At 36.4% G+C, this 17,648-nt stretch overlaps 2 long non-coding RNA genes across 2 annotated transcripts; both read right to left on the bottom strand.

Annotated features, from left to right (window-relative positions):
- Positions 1-2,758: 2,758 nt before the first annotated feature.
- LOC131238759 (uncharacterized) lies at positions 2,759-4,765 on the bottom strand. Its single transcript, XR_009168035.1, has 3 exons — positions 4,717-4,765; positions 3,385-3,462; positions 2,759-3,150 (listed from the first exon to the last, which is right to left on the bottom strand). It is a non-coding gene; the product is annotated as an uncharacterized LOC131238759 (long non-coding RNA).
- A 1,861-nt stretch (positions 4,766-6,626) lies between these two features.
- On the bottom strand, positions 6,627-7,167 carry LOC131238758 (uncharacterized). Its single transcript, XR_009168034.1, has 2 exons — positions 6,995-7,167; positions 6,627-6,791 (listed from the first exon to the last, which is right to left on the bottom strand). It is a non-coding gene; the product is annotated as an uncharacterized LOC131238758 (long non-coding RNA).
- Positions 7,168-17,648: the final 10,481 nt, after the last annotated feature.

Here is a 17,648-nt window from a genome sequence, read left to right as displayed (position 1 = left end):
CAGTCCACTCGGAATTAGTTAGGACCAGTACAGGTCAATACAATGAATCAACCCCTACAGCCCCACTCAGAGAGTCAGACCTGAGTCAAGCCAGTCGTGACTGGACATGAACCCAGAGAAGTTAGAAGCCATCACCGAGCCGAAAAAAAATAAAAAAAAAGGTCGAGCAACTGGACTCGGTTTTAAAGGCGTTTGAGTAGCCACATCCACGGTCTTATAATTTTAGGTCTATTCCAACTCAGGGGTGGTCAAGGGGCCCTAAAAGTGAGACATGATCAAAGGTTTAAAATAGTTAAAGATATTTTTGCAGCATTTCCTCATGTGATGGTGAACCCTAACTTTTTCCTCAAATCTTTATTTTTGGTAGAATCTTAATGTACGGTTTTGACCATAGAAAGTTAGAAACATCAACCCGAATTCAAAAATACTTTTACATGTAATTAGGACCGGACCACTCACACGTGCTTTCAAACCATCTTTTCTTTATATAATAGTAACACATGATGATTGGATCCGGCCATTAATCGTTGGCAATTGGCACAAGAAAAGCCACTTTTACCTACGAAACATTTCGTAGGTAAATGATATTATTTCGTAGGCAAAGCATTTTACCTACGAAATCTTTCGTCGGAATATTCGTTGCCGTCACTAAAGACTTTAACCGACGCAAAAATGTCATCGTCGGCGGAAGACTTTTACCAACGAAATTAAAAACTTTGTTAAGACTTTAGCTACGAAGTGTTAAAACTTTTCCCTACGAACATTTTGTAGCTAAAAACTTTGTTAAAACTTTTACCTACGAACATTTTCGTAGCTAAAAACTTTGTTAAAATTTCATAGCTACAAACTTTATTAAAACTTTTAGCTACAAAATGTTTTGTAGGTACAAACTGTATTAAGACCTTTATCTACGAATGTTTCTGAAACTTTTACCTACGAATTTATTCGTAGGTACAAACGGTTTTAAGACTTTTACCTACGAATGTTTTCGTAGCTACAAACTTTGTTAAAGCTTTTGCCTATGACATGTTTCGTAGGTACAAACTGTATTAAAAATTTTACCTACGAACGTTTTCGTAGCTAATAACTGTGTTAATACTTTTACCTACAAAATTTTACGTTGGTACAAACGGTGTTAAGACTTTTACCTATGAAAGGTTTCGTGGGTACAAACTATAAAACTTTTACCTACGAAATGATTCGTAAGTAATAAAATGTGAATGAACCTTTTACCTGCGAAAAAGTTCGTAGGTACAAATGTCGATGAAACTTCTACCTACGAAAATTTTCGTAGGTAAAAGTCTCTTTTTTTTTTTTTTGCAAAAATTCTTGTTATACACCTATTACAATATATTTCATTATATTCATATTTTCATTTTTCCAAACAAACATAAACTACATCCATCCAAACACAAATCACATCCATACATACACAAATAGTCTTATCCACATTACATTCATCCACGCATAAATACATATAAGTTTAACATTCTTATATAAAATAAATCATAAATAAAATATGACAAATCACAAAGATGAAGGCGGAGGTGGCGGGGCATCGATGGGTAAGCGTGCAGCGAGAACCTGTAATATCTCCTGCATCCGTCGCTCATGTTCCACCCGCATATCCTCCATCCTCCTCTCTTGCTCCTCCTTCTGTTTCTCATGCTCCTCCCTCTGCCTCTCTTACAAATTAAACAGCTTTTTTCTGAAAAGAAACAGAGATCCCACATGAGGAAAAAGAAAAAGAAAGCAAATCCAACCCCAAAAAGAATTAGAGAAAAAGAAAAAGAAACCTGCACATATATGGTGTTTGGATGAGCAGTAGCTTTGAGAAGATAATCAGTACCCCAACGAATAGCTTCCTACAACGAATATCATCATACAGAAAAGTAATGCAGCAAAATTGAAGAACTAAAAATATATTAAAGATAAGGATGAGATGTCATAAAAAAGAGAGAGAGACAATACTTCAAGAGCACATGCTTATCTTCTCAATTACAAACTCTGAAAAACAAAGCAAAATCTGCATTATCTAAAAACCAAATAAACATCCAACAATTCATGGGCTGAAGTGAATGCTTCCCCATACTTTTGTTCAAATATTAATCTTTCCCACTCTTTCTTTAGATCCATAGGTGCCCCAAACCTATTGGACAATCATGGCCTGAACAAAATCAGCAATACATAGCCTCCAAAACAAATAGTATTCAATTATCAACTTTCTTTCAGAAAGTTTTAAATCTCGAGTTTGTAACCACTACAAGAAAAGGGGGCATTAGCCTCGGTTTAAAACTGTGGCTAAAAAGGTTAAAAACTGAGGCTAAAGCCTTTAGCCTCAGCTTTGCCTCAGTTATCCAAACCGAGGTTGAAACCCCCGTGGCTAAAGGCTTTAGCCTCAGTTTTAGCAACCGAGGCTAAAATGACTTTTATAACCTCGTTTCTTCAAGTGAGGCTAAAAGAACCTTTTTAGCTTCAGTTTTCTCGAAATGAGGCTAAATCAAAATTTTAGCCTCCATTGTTTCCAACTAAGACTAAATCTAAATTTTAGCCTTAGTTGCCTCCAATTGAAGCTAAATCTATTTTTAACCTCGGTTTTCAACAACCGAGGCTAAAGCCTTTAACCATGGGAGTTGTAGTCTCAGTTTAGGTAATTGAGGCAAAACTGAGACTAAAGATAGATTTAGCTTTTGTTGGCATCAAGTGAGGTTAAATTCAATTTTTAACCTCATTTATCAATGATCGAGGCTAAATCTAGTTTCTATCAACAAAAGCTAACAATATTATAATCAACCAATCATTGAACCTATGCATGTTTCACCCATTTAACATCCATCAAGACAACAATCAGCACAATACCAACAAAACAATTAATGGTCTATTGAAAGTTTTCAAAACAAACAAACTACCACATAGCCTTCCACATGAACTGTTTCAGTAAGGTCCCCTTCCACGTGACTATTTTCTCTCGAATCGGATCAATCGGTGGGTTTGTTACCTGAGCAAACATCTGCTTGAAATACTCAAATGTAAGTTTCTCTCTGTTGGACATCACAGCCAAAGGAGCATCATTTCCCATTGAGCCCAAGAGCCTCAGTACCATCTTTTGCCATGGACATCAATAGCATCTCCAGGGCTTCTACAATGTATCTGAATAAGGAAACCCGATGATTTATTTCATTTTTTCAAACATGAGCAAGAAAACAGCACAGAAAAGGTCTGAAACTACTTACCCAAAAGGCTTTAATGGAGCCAACAATCCATGAATTCTCATGTTTTCCATGTTATTATCATCATGTCGATATACCTAAAAGTATAAATAAAAATGGCAGTAATGATCATGCTCAAAAGTTCTTAAAATTAGAATACAAATAGAAAAACTACCTGAACAATCAAATCCTTGAGAAGCTTCGACTTATGAGGTTTTCTTGACTAATTGAATGAGAGCAAATCAACTTGTGCCTACAGCATATAGAAAAAATCATCACAATTTCTAAGTTGGCATTATACTATTCCTCCCACTCTCATCTGTCCATTTCCACAACCTTGAAAAAACAACCACGACTATATTTGTATTCCAAGTTTTCTGAATTATGAACCACATCTAGGATGCTTTAATTCAATCAGCCATATGTTGATGATAACACGAAAAACCAAAAAGACCCTACTCGAGTCTTTTTCTAGTGCAAGAAGAAACTGATTTCAATATCACATGAAGTTTATTGTGCTGCCAAGTTCAGAACAGGAAACAATGAATAAAATTTGGCTGCAGCAATCATAACTAATGACAGTTTAGATTCTATTTTTAAAAAGGAATGGATATCCCACCGTAATAGGAGCAACACCATAACATCATTTGTTCACCGGATTTTTCAGGTTGGTTACAGTTGCCATGCAACCATTCAAACTGGCTGCTACAATGTGATAGCAGATATGTTACAAAATGCTTGCATACAAGATGGTGGGCCCATACGAAAATGATGGATGAAAATAGGCAACACTGCTACACTTCTAAGACACATTCCAAACATCATATTGTTTGAACAGTCCTAACATATGAATTAGTGGGCATCTTTTTTGTTAAAACAGGAACATTGGATTTTTCACTTTTTAACTTTCCAATAAATATCCCATGTTGGAAATGTGGCTACATGGCCATTAAATCAGCCATATGTTGATGATGGTGACGCAATAGCCCAACCCATGACCCGATTCCTGCTTTTAATCATAAGAAAATTCTCTCTAATTAACGAGGAACGATCTCATACAAACATTGGATGCTATGCTTACTATGCTACCCTGTTATTAGGACTGCTCATAGTAAGCTATGTACCTGAGCTTCACACGTGGCAGATCCTCTGTTCAGGAAACACATTGCCTAATTTTCAATCCTGAACTGGAAAATATGTTTGCCATACTCCAGTTGAAGGTTTTGGATCTTCTGACATAGTGGACTATTGCTAGCATATGGGTGACACCCCCTCTGTGCAAACAGCCTAAAAACAGAATATGCATGGAACAAGAATTTCAGTGGAACTGTTTACTACATTATTCCCCGCGTGAATTGGTGCTTTGGGAACTCCAAACTCAGCAAATAGACAATCAATCAGAGTAGGGATCAAGGATGACAGGTACCTTGAGTTCTACACCAGTTTTTGCAATATTTTGCCAGAATATCAGAAAAGAATCAGTTTTTAGAAAGTGCAATTTTCATACCTAATATATCCATAGCTCAAGACCCTTGCTGACAAGCCCCATGAATGCATAAGTAGGATTCCTAGCACAACCCTGTTTAGTATAATAGAACAAAACCCATGAAAGGCTAAGTTAAATCAAATCAATTTTAGTTTCTATGATAATGTAGCTAAAGAATTTTCCAATTTGCACTGAAATAATTGACAATACAATACATTGCATCCAACATTACACTCTTAAACAGAGGATTGTTCAAGAAAAGAGAACAATCTTTGTTCTGATTGACTCGGTCCACACGGAAATCCTCTTCAATGAGTATCTTCTCGCGTGTAAGTAACAGGCGCCAAGCAAGAAATCCTCTTCAATGAGTTCTTGAGAACCAAATCTCTAAATTTACAATGTGCACATGATTAGTCAAGAAGAAAAAGAAGTGTTGCTAAAGCTGTGAAGAAATAGCAACTCAAGAAGGATCTGGAAATTTTGGCAGCAGCAACAGAGATGGTAGCAAAGATTATACTCATCAATCCAGATATATGCATCTAATATCTTTTTAAATTTGGCAAAAATTCTTGATAAATTTAAAAGCCAGTGGACTACTATGAATTCCACAGTCTTGCAAGACCCGAACATGCATTCATACACATGAAAAAATTGGATCTAATTAATGCAGGATGACATTTCTTTTTGTTTATTTTTTATACCAGACATCATTCTCATGCTGCAAAATTTATTTACAAAAATTAATTATAATAGTTCATGCATAGTGGAAACTCTCCATAATACCAAACTTCAAAAGCGAAATACCTGAGTGCAACTTGTCTTGAACGAAATTTGAATTGGTTTTTTGTGAATTTTTATAGAAAATGAAATATTATTATTTTTCTATGCTAGCAAATTTATCAAAAATTTCTCATAGGATGGGAAAAGAAAGTGACTTAAAGATGAATTCATCTAAAAGTCACACCTAATTCCTCCAAACCCTGGAATTTCAGGCAAAATTGGGCTTCCTAAAATATTCTCGATCGCTTTCAAAGATGAGAAGAAAAAATTTAGCATCAATTAAAGCATTCACTCCTTTCAACTGTATCCTCACAACTCAATTAAGAGGAAATCAAAAGCTTACCAAAGACATGTATGAGTGCTACTTATTCCTCTGAAACTTAGAAACTGATGCCAAAATCGAGTTTCTTGTGTTTATTTGCCATGATCTGATTCAATATGGGAAAAACCAAAGCAAGTTCAATTTTCTTTTTCAAGGTCATCATCACAATCTCAAATAACAGGAAAATAAAAATAGAGATGACTTCATGCAAAATCACCACCCTAATTCTTGTAAAAGATTACTGCAGCTTCCTTGGGAAATCTAGTGTAAACTCAAGCGACTAATCTAATTTCCCTGTGAGCTTTCCAGAATCAGGAAATCAGAGGAAATTAAAGTCACACACACACACACATTTCGTTCCTCCAAAAAAAAAGGATTAAAAAAAGAAAAAGAAAAAAAGAGTTTCTTACATAACTTGCAATGATGCCTACCATAAAACAAGAAAATGGAACTAACTAAATTATTATTTTTAGCTAATAATCATGAGCTTAAAATCGAGTTTCTTGCAGTAATTCACCACAATTTCTTCCAAAAAAGGAAAAACCATAGAAAATTTGATTTTTATTTAATTTTTTTAAATTTCATCATAATGTCATAACCTTGAGGCATTTAACCCACTGTTCAGGATAAAAAATTTACGTAAGGGAACCTAAGTGCCCATCCTTGATGAAAATGTCACATCTTTTCAAGATAAAAATCATGTAAGAGAAGCTAAATGCATTTCCTTGATGCATTTTCGTCACTTTTCAGGCTAAAAATCAATATGCCTGCATGTAAATTTGTATCCTTGTGGCATATTCCCACTTGTCAAGGTAAATAACACCAGATATAAAAATTTCAAAAAGATGTAAGTGCATTACCTGTAATCTGAAATAATATTAACACTGATTTCAAATCCTTGTGATCTAAAACTCCACAAACTGTCAATACTAATTAAATGGAAGACCTAAAAATGGCACTTCTCTTTTCTCACTAGCTGTGCATTTGATTGCACCTAATCATGAAATTTCATGATATTTGATGCAACCAAATGCACTCTAAACCACAAACTGATAAAAAAAGAAATTTCAGATGAAAGAAAATGAAATTTGTGGCCCTCCCCTATAGTAGCCCCTTTAAAATAAGAATTTAGAATTACAGACAGAATCACATATAAAAACAGGAAATTCAGAACATAGAACCCATACCATGAAGGACCTGAGCTCATTCTTCATGTCAGCAATGCCATTCAGAATCTCAATCTTTTGGACATGACCAAGTTTGCTGAGAAAATTTAACTCCACTCCTTCCTGTTGCTCCAATTTCTCCTTCCTCTTTTCCTTTGCCACCTTTTCATATTCCTCAATTGAGTCCTCATCAATTAGACAACCTATCATGCTTTTCTGGACATAGAATTTTGTGCAAGCATTACACCTGCAAAGAAGATTTCTCCATATCTTAGAAAGAAACATGGGTTTTTTCTTCTCTGAAACAAATGAGGTTTGACGTGGATCCACTCCAAATATACAGTTGGGATTTGAAATGCTACCGTGGGCTGCATCCTGCTTTAAAGCCACATTTTTCTCCAAATTCACTCCAAGCAGAGGATCCTTCTCACTCGGCACAATATCTGCAAATAACCTGATTTATCAAAGGGAAACAATCATAGTTAAAAGCTTAATACAAGTATTATAAGAAGCAAAACTTACTCAAATGAAATAAAAAAGAAAATGTATGCACTTTCCTTCAAAAATTTTGATCTGACAATGAAGACTGACCTTAATGATGTTGCCGACTAAGGGAGCTGTTTGTTGAGTTTAATCTTTTCCTGATTTGTTGAGTTCAACAGAGAACAATGTGCATCGTATACTCCAATGAAAGGGACTTTACGAGGGAAGGTGCAAAATCCTAACTGTGGCTGCACCACCACGCTAGAGTAACAATGCTGAGCAAAAAAACTACAACAACTGGCATAATGTAAACAGTCCCTCCTAAGATTTTACAGCACATGCAAAGGGATATTACTAACTTGTAGATATCTCATACGGCATGATATTACTCACTGACCTATGACCAATAGTTCCCGCTTACTATCAGTTCTAAAGTCAAACAAGTAGGAGGGCAAATATTAGCCTGCAACTTATCTATAGTATAGAGTTAGTCATGTCATAACACTGTCAATATCAGCATGTTGCATTGCAGAATGTATAAAATGCACCTAATGAAATGAGATATAGTTAAAAATTGGGGCACATATATTGGTGATCCTGGAAGAACTGGACTTTGAAGAGGCTTCAAATCTATGCCGAGTGAATATGTTGCCACAAGCAGAAGCATTGACAGCATCCTCTTTCTTATCATGAACTGTAACACAAGCCAGCAGCCAAATGATCAGTGCCATCACATTCACAAGTAGCTTGGGAGTTAATGTGGCCTGTTAGCACTTAAATGAAAGACAAAAATGCTAAGTAGGATACATTATTCAGCCGAATCATATCACCACTAGTCATAAACAGGTATTTAGACCACCATATTGAAATGAGGTTGCCAGATGTGGGAAATTAGGGAAAATTGACATCCAAGGAGTTGCCTTTCCTCAGACCTTAACCGTTAAACAATCTGTATTAAGACATTGAGAAGGTCAAGGATTTCTGCAAAGGCATCAAGTACCTTCCAAGGGATGACAATCCTTTTGCTAGCCCCAAAAGAACACCATTGAGGGTGTATCCCTTGATGATTGAACCATAACCCTGTGAGACAGAAAGGTGCATCTCAAACACATCTAAAGTGACTTGGACTAAGCCACTATAATCATTTCCTCAAGGGTGCCTATGTGGAGAAGTAAAACCAGCCAACAAGAATGGCATTAAACACTCTCATAACTGCCATGCCTATGTATTATCGATTTCACTTTTTCGAGTTTAAATATTTAAAATTTCAATTACAGTTGAAAGAAAAAAGAACTTTTAAGATCTCCAAAAAAAAAAGGAAAAAAAAGGAAAAAAAGAAGAAGAAGAAGAAGAAGAGTTTTAAGCTTCTTCTTTTTCCAAGACATCAATAGGATTTTGTAAGTGAATAGGCTCAGTGACCACTTGATGTATATAGGTAAATTAAAAGTTGTTACCACCTTCTCAAAAGGCTATATCACATTCTACAAACACTACTTCAGAAAAATGGGTTCAATTGGGATGATAATTTCCATGCTGTTACTGCTAACACGGAAGTGTGGAATCAATGCCCTGTTGTAGACGAAGTGAAATTTGTGGTTGATGGGTATAGTCATTGTGAAGGTAAACTTCCACCATTGTACTTCATTGATGGATGATGAATGTGTCTTATTTCATGAATCTAGATGATAGCAATACTAGATCCTAGACTTTTGCAACTAATGTTATGCACATGCTTGTGAAGTGATGCAGATCGATGGATGGTTGTGAAGTGATTCATTGACTTATTCTGTGATTGCAGTGATGGGTTGCAGGTTTTTGTGAAGTGATGCACATTAATGGTTTTTTTCCAAATCAATGGTTACTTTTCTTTCTTGCACTCATTTGTAAACTGATTCATGCACTCATGTGAACTGGATTGCATCATGTGATTGCAGCAGATCCTAATCTAATTTGTCAACTGATTCATAGACTAAACTCCAGACAAATGTGTGAACTGGAACTCATTTGTGAACTGAACTTGAACTGGAATGTAGACTGTAGCTTGAACTGAACATTTTGTTGAAGTCCATACCATTGGAATTTTTGTGAACTGAAATGCATTGCTAAATTCATTGCTATTGAACTAAATTTTCTGATGGACTATGGATCAAGCTGAACTCAGTTGCAACTCTAATTGAGAACTCTGCATATTCCTATGAGCCATATGGAAACCCTAATATCATGTGCTAGTATTTTCGACTAGGTTGTTGTTTCCATCCGTTGAGCCATATGGAAACCCTAATATCATGCACAAAAAAAAAAAAAACCCCTCAAATTTCTCTAGAAAAAAGCTTCATATCTTAAAAACAGAAGCAGAAAATGGCATGAAACCCTAATATCTTCAAATAAATCACATACAAATAAGAAAAATAAACTCAAAACTCAAATATTTCAAGAAGAGAGACGGATTCAAGAAGAAAATATCCAGAAAACTCAAACTTGAAATAGAGATCTCAACATCCAACGGAGAAAATAGAAACTATCAAAGATCATAGACTTACCGTTAAAAATCAACAAGAAAATCGACCTTTGAAGAAGAGAAATCCGATGGCGCGGCAGATCAGAGAGAGAGAGAGAGAGAGAGAGAGAGAGAGAGAGGTCAGACGTCGGAAGGAGGGCGACGCACGGCCTCCGGGCTAGGGGTGTCTGGGACTGGGACGGCGAGAGAGAGAGAGGGCAGAGGGATTGGGCGCGGCGAGATAGTGCAGAGGGCAGGGGTGAGAGAGAGAGAGAGAGGGCAGAGGGATTGAGCGCGCCTCTGTTTTGAGCGCGCGCCTAATTTTGGGCGGTTTCAAGCGGGTGCTCTGTGGGCCCTACCATGATGTATGTGTTTCATCCATTCCGTTCATCCATTTTCAAAGATCATTTTAGAGCTCTATGTCAAAAATTAGAGGGATATAAATCTCAGGTGGTCCACACCACATGAGAACAATAGTGATTGGATACCAACCATTAAAATCCTCCTAAGGCCCACTGTACTGTTTATTTGACATCCAATCTGTTGATTTGGTCATACAGGACCAGATGAAGGGAAAGAACAAAAATCAGCTTGATCCAAAACTTTTATAGCTACCAAAATGTTTTTAATGTTTTTAATGGCCCATTTTATATGTCTGGTCCATTCACTCTATTTTATTGATCATTACCCTCAATTTGACTAGTTGTTCACCCCGATTATGCTATATATGACAAAGATATTGGGCAAACAAAATTGATCAACAATTTGAATGAATTTTGATTTAAATATAGGAAGTTATTTACTCTTCAATCTATATTGGATTGTCCAAAGACAGAAATTTTATATCCTCCAAGAAAGGTTGTTCGTAATATCAAAAATATATATAAATGAATAGAAAACACAAACATCAACTTAATCAAAAACTTCTATGGCTTCCAAAAAATTTTAAATTATAGAGGTTCAATCACACTATTTCCTGTGGCGTGGTCCACTTAAGCTTTGGATATGCTTCCTTTTTGTTCTTTAGACCTCAAATTATCTGTTAACATGGATGAATGGAGTGGATAAAATAAATAAAAAATGGTGGACCCCACAAAGTTTACTCTGGTAAAGATAACGAGTAACTCACTTAAATATAGTGGAGAAAGGTTTCCTCAAAACATTCATAATCATATATTGGGCGTGCCTAAATGTGATTCACATATCCAACCCACTCATTATGTGTGTCCCACTTGGATGAGGGGTCAGACCAAGCTTCAACCACATCCAAAACTCATGTGGGCCCCACCAAGTGCTTTTATAGTTTTAAGATGTCTTCACATAGTTTTAAATGGTATGGCCCACTTGAGTTTCGTTTACCGATGATTTTTGAGATATCTCATAACCTAAAGGGGACACATCAAATCCACGGTGTTGATGTTCGACACATATCATGATGGGGCCCACAAAACTTACTAACATCAATTCTTAGGTATTCAATAGGTCAATAAGTTAGGTGACAATTTTAACCAGAATATTTGGCCCATTTTACATGTCTGGTCCATTCACTCTATTTTACTGATCAATACTCTTGATTTGACTAGTTACTTGCCTCAATCAGGCTACATATTGGAAAGATATTAGGCATACAAGATTGATCAACAATTTCATTGAAATTTGATTTAACATATAAAGTTATTTATTCTTCAACTTAAACTGATTAGATTGTCCAAAAACGATTAAAGGTTCAATTAGTGGATGTGCCTAATAATTTTGTAATTTTATTTTTCCCAAATAAATTTCACATTTTTTTTTTCAAAATGTATATTTTTTTTTTACTCTTTTAACTAAATATCATTTTTATTATAAAAATACAAATTTTGAATTTTTATTTTCAAAATCTCAAAAATTATCTCATATTTTAAATTTTTTTCAAAAATTTTAAAATGCTGATTTTTTACTTCAAAAGCATTTTTTTGTTCTCAAAATGTTTCTTAAACATAGTTAAAATTTATAAACTTTTCAGTATCCTTTTTCATGTGATATTACAAATCATTTAAATATTACCTTTTAATTTTATATATATAAAAATTTCCATTCATATGATATAAATTCTCTCTCTCTCTCTCTCTCTCTCTCTATATATATATATATATATACACACACATTTTTACCGACAAAGATTTTTAAAAATTAAAACATAGGAAAAACACTTTTACCAACGAACATTTTCATTGGTAAACGTCTTACCGCCAACAACACAGCGCGAAAATTTGCCATGTGAAAAATTCAAAACACCTTTTAGTGACGAATATTTTCGTCGCTAAAGGTGCCTTTTAGCTACGAAAATAATTTCGTCGCTACAAGGAACCTTTTCGATTTTTTCCCTTTTTTGAAATTTCAAAACACCCTTTAGCTATGAAAATAATTTCGTCGCTAAAAGGTAACCTTTCGATTTTTTTTGTTTTTTTCAAAATCCGGAACGCCCTTTAGCTACGAAAATAATTTCGTCGCTAAAAGGTACCCTTTCAATTTTTTTTGTTTTTTCCAAAATCCGAAAAACGCCCTCTAGCTACAAAAATAATTTCGTCGCTAAAAGGTACCCTTTCGATTTTTTTGTTTTTTCCAAAATCCGGAACACCCTTTAGCTACGAAAATGTTCATCGCTAAAGGTGAGTTTTAGCTACGAAAATAAGTTCGTCACTAAAAGGTACCCTTTCGATTTTTTTGTTTTTTCCAAAATCCGGAACGCCCTTTAGCTACGCAAATTTTCGTCGCTAAAGTGGACTTTTAGCTACGAAAATAATTTCGTCGCTAAAAGGTACCCTTTCAATTTTTTTTATTTTTTTCAAAATCCGGAACGCCCTTTAACTATGAAAATAATTTCGTCACTTAAAGTACCCTTTCGATTTTTTTATTTCTTTCAAAATCCGTAACGCCCTTTAGCTACGAAAATTTTCGTCGCTAAAGGTGACTTTTAGCTATGAAAATAATTTCGTCGCTAAAAGATACCCTTTCGATTTTTTTTTTTGTTTTTTTCAAAATCCGAAACGCCCTTTAGGTACGCAAATTTTTGTTGCTAAAGTGGACTTTTAGCTACGAAACGAATTTCGTCGCTAAAAAATACCCTTTCAAATTTTTTTGCTTTTTCCAAAATCCGGAACGCCCTTTAGCTACGAATTTTTTCGTTGCTAAAGTGGACTTTTAGCTACAAAAATAATTTCGTCGCTAAAAGGTACCCTTTTGATTTTTTTTTTTTTTGTTTTTTCCAAAATTCGCAACGCCTTTTAGCTACGAAAATATTTTCGTCGCCAAAAGGTCTGGAATGCCCTTTAGCTACAAAAATAATTTCGCAGCTAAAAGGTACCATTTCGTTTTTTTTTGTTTTTTCCAAAATCCGAAACGCCCTTTAGCTATGCAAATTTTCGTCGCTAAAGTAGACTTATAGCTACACAAATAATTTCGTCGCTCAAAGGTACCCTTTCAATTTTTTTATTTTTTTCAAAATCCGTAACGCCCTTTAGCTATGAAACTTTTCGTCGCTAAAGGGGACTGTTAGCTACGCAAATAATTTCATCGCTAAAAACCCTCTTTCTTGTGGTGTTTTTTACCTACGAAAATAGTCGTAGGTAAAAGCCTCATACACGTTTTGTTACCTACGAAACTGTTGGTAGGTAAAAGGAAACTTTTCGATTTTTGATTTTTTCAAAAATTCAAAACACCTTTACCTACAACAAGTTTCGTCGGTAAAGATGGATTTTACCTATGAAATTAATTTCGTCGGTAAAAGCAAGCTTTTCGATTTTTGGTTGCTTCGAAAAATGCGAAACACCGTTTACCTACGAAAATGTCCGTAAGTAAAGATGACTTTTAGTTTGAAAACACCCTTTACCTACGAAAGGTTTCGTAGGTACAAATGACCTTTACCTACGAAATTAAATTTCGTCGGTAACAGTAATCTTTTCGATTTTTTTTTGTTTTTTGAAAAATTAATAACACCCTTTACCTATGGACATTTTCGTTGGTAAAGATGGCTTTTACCTATGAAATCAAATTTCGTAGGTAAAAGTAAACTTTTCGTTTTTGTGAACATAAAAAAATTGAAAACACCTTTTGCCTACTAAAAATTTCGTAGGTGAAGATATCTTTTACCTACGAAATTATATTTCGTCGGTAAAAGTAATCTTTTCGAATTTTTGAAACACCCTTTACCTACGAAAATTTGCGTAGGCAAAGATGGCTTTTACCTACGAAATTGGATTTCGTAGGTAAAAGTAAAGTGTCTATTGAAAAGACCCTTTACCTACGAAAATTTTCATAGGTAAATATGACTTTTACCTACAAATATAATTACGTCGGTAAAAGGTTACTTTTACCTACGAAAATGATTTTCGTTGGTAAAAGCCATCTTTACCTACGTAACTTAATTTCGTAGGTAAAAGTTTCGTCGGTAAAAACCATATTTCTCGTAGTTTAATATCCCAAAAGCCAGGGCCAAGCCACTGGCGTCAGCCTGGAAGATGCAATCATTAATCGAACCAGTTGATGGAGAAACAAAAGATGGGCAGGGGCATGGATTAGGTACTACCCCTGCCGAACCTAGCTAGAGACACACGGTTCTGTATTGGGCTCACAGTGATGTATTTGCTTCATCCATGCCGTCCATCTATTTTGACAGATCATATTTCAAGACATGAGTCTAGGAAGGAGACTGATTGAAAGCTCAAGTGAACCACACCACAAGAAGCCGTGCTGATTGAAAGCTTATCACTGAAAGGTCATTCAAGTATTCGATAAAGTTAATATTTATGTTTTCCCTTAGTACCGGTCTATGTGACCTTATGAATAGGTTGGATGGAAAATAAATATCACAACAGCCCCTAGTAAGTTTTCAACTGTGGAAATTTAATCCCCGTTGCTTCTTGATGTGTGGCTAATTTGGGCCTTCAATTTGATTCTTTTTTTGTGGTATGGTCCACTTGACCCTTCAATCTATCTGTTTTTTCGATGTGGTCCACTTTGAGTCCCCAATCTACCTCCTTTTTGGGCTCATGCTCTAAAATGATTTGTCAAAATGGGTTGACTAGATAGATAAAACATATACATCATGGTGGCCGCATAAAACCCCCACGATACTGTCCACTTCGAGCTAGGTCACAGTGGAGTTACTACCCATTCCGCACCCAGCGTCAACGAGGCTAATCCGGTTTTTTTTTTTTTTCACAAACACCCTTTCACCCACACACCACATGGGTACTCAACTCATAACCTCCGTGTTGAAACCCACGGAGTCTACCACATGGCTAATCCAGTTACTCATGAGATCTAAAAGTCGGAGCTAGACGGTCCATTAATCATATAGTACGCACTGGTTAGAAAAATATTTAATTAAATAAAGATAACAAACACTAGATTCAGTGTGCACGTGTGAACCATCCGAAGAGCACATCATGCATGTGTGTGTCACAGGAGCATGTGGGAATTTATTGCGACTGTGTTTGGCATGTGCGCATGTCCAGATGCGATAGTCAAATACCATTCCTGTTTGCAGCCTTGATATTCACACCTGAAGAGCTAATTCGTGGTACGTAGGGTAACGAGGAATGAGATTTGGGACATTATCGTGGGGAGCGGATTAAGTGAGACCCGGATCCACTGAGGTGGGTGGCACCCCTGATTGTGGGGTCCATTGTGATGTAAGTGATAACAGCATCGCAGCCATCCATATTGAAAGCTCACTTTAAGGAATGATCTAAAAATTAAGCATTTATGAATCCAAGATGAACCATAAACCATAGTATAGGAAACAGTGGTGATTGAATGTTAAAAACTTGTTGTGGGCCACAAAAGCTTTGGACCAAGATGATATTTTTATAGTCTTTTCATCCAGGTGTTTGTGACCTTATTAACAGGTTGGATGGAAAATAAACATTCTGATGGAATCCATGAAGTTTTTAATGGTGGAGATTCAATCAAACTGTTTCCTATGGTGTGGTCCACCTAAGATTCTTGTGATCATGAGCTTTCAAAATGGTTGGACGGTGTGGATTTAAGGCACATACATCACTGTTAGCCCCACAGTCAGGGGTCCCACCTACTTCGGTGGATCCACGGTCTCACCTAATCCGCTCCCATTATCGTGTGGCCCACCATAAACGAGATATGGCCAGAAAATCATTCGGATCAACTCACCGGGGTGGATGACAAGGGTATTGACAAAATGGACGGTTGGGAAAGACGGCAAACTGTCAGATGTTCAAAGCACATGCAAAGAGGGCCTCTGTGGGAAACACTCTTACGGGTTTTATCCACGTATGATCCGAAAAAAAGGCATATTCCCAAGTGGACCACACCACGATGTGACACCGAACCTTCAAATTACCTTTCAAAGGCCCACCGGGATGTTTATTTGCCTGATGTTGATAAGGTTGCATAGGCCAGCATATTTGGTGAGACCCGGATCCACCAATGTAGGTGAGACCCCTGACTGTGGGGCCCACTGTGATGTATTTCACATACATCCATGCGGTACATCTGAATTGAAAGCACGCTTTAGGATATGATACAAAGAATGAAGCATATAAAAATCCCAGATGAACCATAGTACAGGGAACGCTGGTGATTGACCATTAAAAACTTCTCGTGGGCCAAAAAATATTTGGATGAATATGATATTTTTTTGGTCTCTTCGTCTGGGTGTTTTTGACCTTATCAACTGGTTGGATGGACGGGGAAATAAACATTCCCCGATAAAAATTTTAATGGTGAAGATTCACTCGCTGACTGTTTCCTATGATGTGGTCCACCTAAAATTTCAATCAGCTTTATTTTTATTATCATACCTAAAATGAGCTGTTAAAATGGTTGGACGGTGTGGATTTAAGGCACATACATCACCGTGAGCCCCACTATCAGGCGTCCCACCCACCTCGCGGATCCGGGGTCTCACCTAATCCACTTCCCGCATGGACCTGAATAAAGTGAAAATACAAATTTCAGTATTCAAAACCTGTGTGGCCTAAAAAAATTTAGTGGTAGGCGTTCAATCCCCATTTTGTGGCCCACTTAAGCCTTGGATCTATCTGCTCATCTTTTGGGCTTATACCTTAAGAATAAGATTATCTGAAAAATTGGATGAACAGTGTGGATAAAAACCCATACATCATGGTGGGCCCACGTTGACCGGCGGCAAAAAAAATGCAACCGTAAAAACTTAACAAGACCACTGCAACCTATATATATATATATATACTACCCGAGATTTGGATATGCTTTAGTTATATAAAACTTTTAATGACCATTTACTAATTTTTCTATTGCTGTGGTCCACCCGAGATTTGGATCTGCTTTAGTTTTGACAAATCCTTAAATATCTGAAAAAACCGGATGGACAGAGAGTGAACATGAAACAAATTAATAAAGGTAGGGCCATCCGGTAAGGGTGACACCCACAAAGCTGTTACCTGAGTAATAGCTAACCTGCTCCCAGTGTGCGCGTGGTAGATGTGGCCCCGCGGCAAAAGGTTTTTAAAAAACATAAAAAAATAAAATAAAAAATGACACGTCATCTCACGCGGGAGTGTAGATGGGCTGCGAAACAGACACGCGTGCGGTTATCAAACCGGACGCGGATTGCGTACGCCCCGTGCGGGAGCTCAAGTGGACCCATGACCTTGTGTTGAAACTCTTGAAATCGGATTGCGTACTGTGTTACTCAGTATGCTTT

Source organism: Magnolia sinica, chromosome 3, assembly GCF_029962835.1.
Source record: "Magnolia sinica isolate HGM2019 chromosome 3, MsV1, whole genome shotgun sequence".
Lineage (NCBI taxonomy): Eukaryota > Viridiplantae > Streptophyta > Magnoliopsida > Magnoliales > Magnoliaceae > Magnolia > Magnolia sinica.
This window is presented reverse-complemented; position numbering and strand designations above follow the sequence as displayed.